This window comes from Haliaeetus leucocephalus, unplaced genomic scaffold (assembly GCF_000737465.1).
Source record: "Haliaeetus leucocephalus isolate CR32 unplaced genomic scaffold, Haliaeetus_leucocephalus-4.0 Scaffold206, whole genome shotgun sequence".
In the NCBI taxonomy this organism is placed as follows: Eukaryota; Metazoa; Chordata; class Aves; order Accipitriformes; family Accipitridae; genus Haliaeetus; species Haliaeetus leucocephalus.
The window spans coordinates 4,092,450-4,099,944 of record NW_010972642.1 but is presented as its reverse complement, the minus strand read 5'-3'; positions in this window follow the sequence as shown (position 1 = coordinate 4,099,944).

Below are 7,495 nucleotides of genomic sequence, written 5' to 3'. Positions count from 1 at the left end.
ATTGCGGGCCCGCGCCTGCCGTTCGCACGCTTAAATTTTGTCTAAGTGCTCGCTAGCGGGCCCGGCCAAGTCTGCTCCAGAGCTTAATTTAACAGCTCAAGTCCTCTCTTCCCTTCCCTCTTACGCACTTAGTGCTGCTCTCCCGTGCCACCCCGCAGAACTCTGTACAGAGCCAGGCAGCCTCCCCCTGTCCTGACAAGCAGAACAGCAAAGCGACATAAGGTTCCAGCCTCATCAGACCGCTTTCCAGTAGCACCAGCTCTTTCCACGGCGCTCTTCCTCCCTGCATCCCAGCGTGGCTTATGGCAAAGGAAAGCATTGTTATTTCAATTTGCAAAAGGGGAAAACGAACCGTGTAATTACATCAGTCCCTCCAAGAGGCTAGTGTCAGAGCCAGGGATCGAGTTCCGAAATGATAGGATCAAATTCACCGGACAACTCCTACTTCCTTGTTTATTAAACTACCCGGTAATGTAAAGATACATTAGTAACAGATGTGAACCAGAGCTGGAAAGCGCTTAAGAGTTCGGTGGACGTTCCTCCTCTGTTTCTGTTCCAGCCCAGATCTGAATGAGATACAAGATGAGTAAAAGAAAAAGCTCTCCCCTCGCTGTCTTTCTTGATGCAAAATTAAATAAAAGTTGGATTCGAAAAGATCTCCTGTGATCCAAGCCTCTCTGCGAGAGCACGTTAAGCGTTTAGGGGGCAGGGTGGCAGTCCTGAGGAGAAAGGAGCACCTACTATTTTCCCTCCAAGCTGTGCCAGCTGCAGGCACTCAGGAGCAGATCTTAAAATAGTTGTACTGCATATCATTCAAAGGCAAAAAACAAATAAAAAAATCCGAAGGCAGATGTGAAAGCAGTAGTGTGGTTTATGCTTTACTTGTTAAAAGTAAATGCTGAGGCTTTAAGCCTTCATTCTCGTTTGGTTTACATAATTTAGAGGGATTAGCTTTTTCCATCCTCCTAAGAGAGCAACTGGTGAGTGTCTATTTTGCATCTGGAGAAATGTGTGTTAGTCTCGAGGCCTGACATTTGTTTTGTGTCTATGGAATTTACCCTGCATGGGGCTGTCAAATTAAATACGATAACTGGCTTTTCCAAAGCAGCAGATAATTTATTGGTCATTAAAAATCCTAGTGGCTGTGCAGTCTGCTTGCGCTGAAGTCTCTTATTGGTGCCAGGGCATAAGAATTTAGTAAACACTAATCATGGACACAGGCAAGGGTTTCAAATGGTTGAGACCCACAGGGCTGGTCCAGGGCCGCCTCAGTTGCTGTTTGCTTTCTCTGTACTGACTGTGCTTCTCATCCATAATGTTGATGGGTTTGCGAGGGGGGGGTCTACCCAAAATGGGTTTTGAAAGCCTTAGGTTTTAGTCCTATAGACCAAGGACCACCTTGTTTTGTCGTAAGCAATGGTTTGTTGGTTGTTGTGGAAGACATTTTCTCAGTGGCTTTGCCACATTTGCTGATCCTAAAATGTGCTCATGGGTATTATCCTGGCATAGGTAAAGAGCTCAAGGTTTTCCCATGTGAAGACCATCACGTGACTGACTGCCTGCATGATGGGGCAGGTTCCTTTTCTGCCCTTCCGTCTTCTGAAAATTTGGGAGAGGGGAAGCAAAGCCGAAGGTGCGCGGGGTCTGCTCCCAGACGGTCTGTGTGCTGTCAGTCTGAACTCAGCCTGATCCAGCAGAAATCAGGGGCATCCCTTTCCCTCCCCACCAGAGCCATGTTTCTTAGATTTCTCCCTCTTGTGCCTTGCATGTTTGGTGAGTCATAGTGCTTCAGAGCCTTAATTCATTTTGGAAAATAGCACTTTAGTATACTCAAAAATATTATTCTTGTTTTACCAGGAAAAGAAGCAGTCCCGGCACAAGCGGATAGCTGGCCTGTGGGAAATATTGGTTGGAGTGGAGCTGAGGGAAACTCCCTCCTTTTTGCAGCCTCCTTTTCTACAGTGTCAAAGCAATGAAGTGTATCTACCCACAGTCACCAGTGAGTTTATCTGTGTCTTTATGACTCCTAGGGGCAACACTGTGCCTTGTAAAGGGGCAGAGCAGGCGACCTGCTCTCCCTCGGTCAGCCCAGGCACTGCGGACGTGTTGCTGTTGAAGAGCTGGGCCCAGCCACGCTGGGAACATGGAAACTGCGGCTGCGGGTCCATGGCTGTGTACTTACCCCAGGGTCTGTAAGGTGGGCCGGCACCTCATGGTGCAAGGGATATAGCTGGCTTAGCTCCCCTGTTATCCACACCTGGTTGCATCCCTTTTTGCTTAGGAAGATGCCCACCAATGGTCCAGAGCAAGAATTTTGGTTCTTTTATGGTCTAGTAAATGCCTGCAGTCAGCCAGTGTCTGCAGTCAGAGCTTCAGGCTACCCCCCTGCACCAGAAACCCTAATGGCTGAGGAGCAGATAATGAAATAGGAATGTGAACAACTTGAAATGTAGATGAAGTCACAGACTCTTAAGTTAAAGCAAAATGCTTTTTCAGGATGGGTTAACAGAGGTGCAGTTACAATTGACAGAAGTATTTTAGAAAGGCTCACAATTTTAAGTACCACTAAATACTACTTTGCTGGCTTAATAAGATATCTAATTATTGCTAAAGTCCAGAGTGTTCTTTCTGTCTGGTCTGGGGGTGCTACCTGTTTATTGTCAAACGCTTCTACTGGCTTATCATTTTCATTCTGGATGCTTATGGTGTGTTTACTGGAGGTGTTTTTGTTGTGAAAGCCAATGGCATTTGCTTCCCAAAAGGTGGGAGGTAGGACTGGTGTGACACTGCAGGCCTGACAGCTAACACGTGAAAAGGATGTATGAACAGGAAAGGAATGCTGAAGGTGGGGGAAATCCCATTAGAGATGACAATTTTGCAGGTTTCAACAACTTCCAAAACAGGATTTGAGCATGGGGTTTGATGAGACTCATGAGAGAACAAAAGATGACAAAGACCTGATTTCAGAAGGTCACTTAGGAGTCTCTGAATCATCCTATGGAAATGAGTGGCATTTCATCTTCTGAGCACCTTTGTGCAACTGAGTCCAAGTGTCTACTAACTGTAGAGCAGATCATGCCATTGGTGACATGGACAAGGAAACAGACCCCTCTGGTAGGACTCCTGCAGCAAGGAAGGGGTTCTTGAGCTCAGGACTACAGTCTTTGCTGCTGCTGTAGAAGAGCAGCCCAGACGTGCAGCGAGGATTGCTCTAGATCAGAGCACACCTGGTCAGAGCTGGATCCTTGTCTCAAAGAGCAGCCCATCAGTAACTTGGTTTACTTTTTTGCCCTTCCTTCCAGCACTGGTCTGAGAGCTGAGATGATACTTGATAACTAGTAGAAAAACTGCCAAATGAATAGCATGTTAACACAAATATATGTAGCTATTACTAAGGGTTCATTGGGAAACATTCGGATTGCTTTCTTCATTTTCATAGAATATCTTCTAAATGTTTTTGTGTTGGCTCTCGGCAATGTACATAAATCTGTTCAGTTACGCTAATCTAGCGCCATGAAAAAAATTGCGGCTTTGTCATTAAATTATGGATGAACTTTGCTGTTAGTTTGGTTTGTAGTCAATATGAAGTATTGCTGTTTTAAATTAATATTGCATTTTCTCATATTTTCCCTCATGGCTCATGAAACACTGAGTTTATAATGATGGGTTTTCTTGAGTGTACACTAAGGATTTATAACTTCTCTTTCTCTTGATTTTCCTCCTCACTATATAGAAGAAAAATCAAATACATATCTTTAAGATGCAGGCTTTATTACTTTTTGTTTATTTCTAATGCAGTAAATAAGACCACAATACTGCGAACATTGTTTGCATTTAACCTTACATGGACAGGCTTAATGGAGTGGCCAAGGAAGCTACAGCTTCCCCATTAGTATCACTTGAAGGTGCGTTGCGGAGTGGCTTGCAGAATCCAGGCTTCAACATTTTGTTCCATTTGGCTTGATGAGGTGCCAAAACAGGGCACTGGAGATGGACATGGGATGCTCTTCACAGCATCCTGTGGATCTCACACATGCAAATGCCTCTATGCTGTCTCCTAATGCAGGCCTTCTGTCTCAGTATGCATTTGGCACATTTGCACGGAGACATGTAATACACAGCTTGGGTTTCTTGCAGTAGCAAGATTTTTATCAGGTATATTTAACAGTGATACATGTCCAAAGCTGAGAGGCACAGCTCAGTAGGAACTATTGCTAAGTAGAGTAGTAAAGCATAAACTCATGTTTTATAACACATGGCTAATGGATACTTTTCATATTGCCCCAGTTAAACACATAAATTCTGCTAATCTGTGTTTCTTCTCACCTGTGCCATTGACTAGGTTGTATCCTGACAGTCTTCCCTTAAAAATGGGCAAGCTGTGACTCCACGCTCACGGGAATACAGCAGTGACTACACTGATTCCATCACAGTTTGGTATGTTGCTATTACTGGTTTTGCTCTTTGTTACAGTTTGCTTTTCTGGTATTATTATTTCTCCCTCCACACTTACTCAGATCACAGAGAGATCCTTCAAGCAGGTGTTTGTTAATATAAAATTAATTGCTGTACAACCCTAAAGAAAGCAGGGTGACTGTAACTCACTTGTGCATATTCATAATGATTAAATACCTACTTGCTTTAAAACTGATGAAGTTCAGTTTCTACGCCAAAGTATATTTGGACTAATAATTAAATCACCTACATAACAGTCTGCAAACTAGCTAGTACTCATCTGCTAGAGAGATTTGTGTCATGGTTTTAATAAAGTGCAGTTATAAAATTAAAAACCACTGGTAACAGTTGCGACAAATTTTGCAACAAATGTGCAATACCAGACTTTATTAATGAATGAGTTACACTGTTGTGTCATCTTAATTTCTTACATATGTATTCACGTTCTTTGAAAGGACCAGTGGAAATTGTCATAAATTCATTTGCTATTCATGTCAATGAATGCTAGCTCTTATTCTTCCTCAATGGTATTATGATTGCAATCTGGATTCCCATAGGGACTCCACTGTAATTCATCATTGCTTCAGTGTTCAAATTCTCTGGTGGAACCAGATATTGGTGTCGACAACATCTGGAGTTTTACGTCTCTCATCTTTTTTCTACCTCCCTCCCTCTGTTTAATCAAGAGAATGGGAAGGGGAAATTGCTGCCATTGTTAATATCTTCAAGAAACTGAATGACTGCTAGGACTTTGGAGGATATTTAGACCTAGGATTAGGAGATACAGGCCTGTTCACAGAGGTGAGACTGAGGAACATCTGCTTTCAACACACTGTAATGCCAGTCGCCATGGCATGCCCAGAGAGGCAGGAGGCCACGCTTCCATCTCCCATTCTGAACCCAAGCAGTGGATTTGGCAGGGGGTGCCCTTTCACAGGAGAGTGTCTTGGCAACCACAGTACATATGTATGTGTGAATATATACCCCGTTTCTTTCTACTGGGGCTGTTTCATGTTGTATCAAACAGTTCTGTACTTGTATCAAGGAGAGAGGTAGGTTGTCGTGGATTTTACGTAGGAATCTTTATCCATGCCCGATCAAATCCAGACTTGCTTCCTACCCAAGCCCTTCAGATGCCAGTCCATTCTCAGGGGCAGGGTTTAAATGAGCTCAGGGATACACTGCAAGGGAAATCTTGAGTGGGGGCTATCCCTTAGCATAAACCATGTCTGCCTGTCCTTGTAGTGTATGACAATACGCTGCTTTGTGGGAATGTGACCATGGCGAACATCAGAGAGACACGTCAGCCTGTGTCCTTCCTAAAATGGTCTGATAACATGTACAGCAAGGTACTGTATGAATGCTGGGCACAGCCACGTAGCAGGATGGGGATACACAGTGCTGTCAGAGAGCATCCGTAGACATAGCTGAAAGGGCTAACCCTGCAGCCCTGTGGCCAGGATGAAGACAAGCATAGCAGTCCCTGCCACAGAGAATATTTAATTACATTTAGGAAAACATTGATGTGATAAAATGATAGCATCCTGCCTCAAAACTGTATGGTATTTATGGGTAGGGTACAGTCTTGTGAGTTTGGAGAGAGCTGGATTCAGAACTCTTCAACAAAAGGAAAAATTCAACTTGGCATCCTATACATAGCATGAGCTAAAGATAAAGATAAAAGGGGGAAAAGTGAAGAAACTGTCACCATGAGAGTAATTTTCTTGACTTTTCTGTCTAAGCTATCCAGAAGTGAAACGATTCATTTTAGGTTAGCCAGACCACTGCATTAACAGAAAATGAGATTATGTTTTTTAAGAGAAACAGACTTTCATCCTTTCCTTGGTTTCTCACTGATTTCTATTCCTGTGTGTAAGAGACAGCAATTTTGTTTACAAAATCCATTAACATTTATAAATTCTCCAGAAATGTGCTTTTGTGCTTTCCTCTGTCCTGTCTGCTGTACTTGGGAGATCATACACAGCTAATCCATCATCCTCCTTCAAATCTAGCCCTTCAAATTCCTCCTTGCCATAATCCTGAAAATCAACTTGAGAAATGTTTGTCTACAAATATGTTATGACCACTGCCTATCATTCTGACTAATATTTTTACAATCTTTGTCCTTCCCCATCTGTCTACATCATCAGTTGTCTTCCAGGACTATGAGCGTGTCGTGGTAGAGAACCAACCTTTGTGCATCCAAGTGCTCCACAACTGGAATGGCCTCTGCACAATTCACGTCAATGGGATGGTGGTGCATCTTGTAAACATCTTGAATGAAAAGTAGTAAGTACATTTTTCAGTCAAGGACTGGATGACTTGCTGTCCATGAGTCTTGTGAACTCAGATCTGATTCACGTACCCAGGGCTGTTGGAGGGTGAATGATTTCTTCTGTCCTCCAGTGTGCGCTTGAACAATGTAATTTTGCTTTGAAGTGCACCTGTGTATTCCTTCTTTTTGGTGCTGTTTTGGAGAATGATACCCTGGGATTTATATTGCCACTTTTCTCCACAATATTCGTGCACAAGGTCTGGAGGAAAAAAAACCACCAACTATTTAGATACTTGACTCCTATGATGTGTTAGTGTCATCTAAATACTTTCTTTGAACTGTCCCTGAATTCTTTATGTATAAGGCGATGGAGGAATTCAAGCAGCCTCGGACTCTTCTCTGTTCAGGGCACAGCTGGTGAAGGAAATTAGCTCCTTCAGCATTATAGAAGCTAGTTGGAGCTGGTAACAGACACTGAGCATTCCTGTGCTGCTCTGTGACTGTAGGACATGAGGTGATGGTGCTAGTGGATGATCCATCCTCGTCTGGAAATCATTATTGTTATTCAGTCTAGCTTTTATATACTAATTACTGTTATCATATTACTTATCAAAGTCTCTGTGAACTAGTTTCTGAGACTGTGTGTGTGCACTAAAAGTTTCAGTCAGCAACAAAGACCTTTAGGCACCATTTGTAAATGAGTGATTAATAAACCAACATAAAAGTTTGTCAGGACAGAATGAGAGAAGCAGTCAGAGATACCCT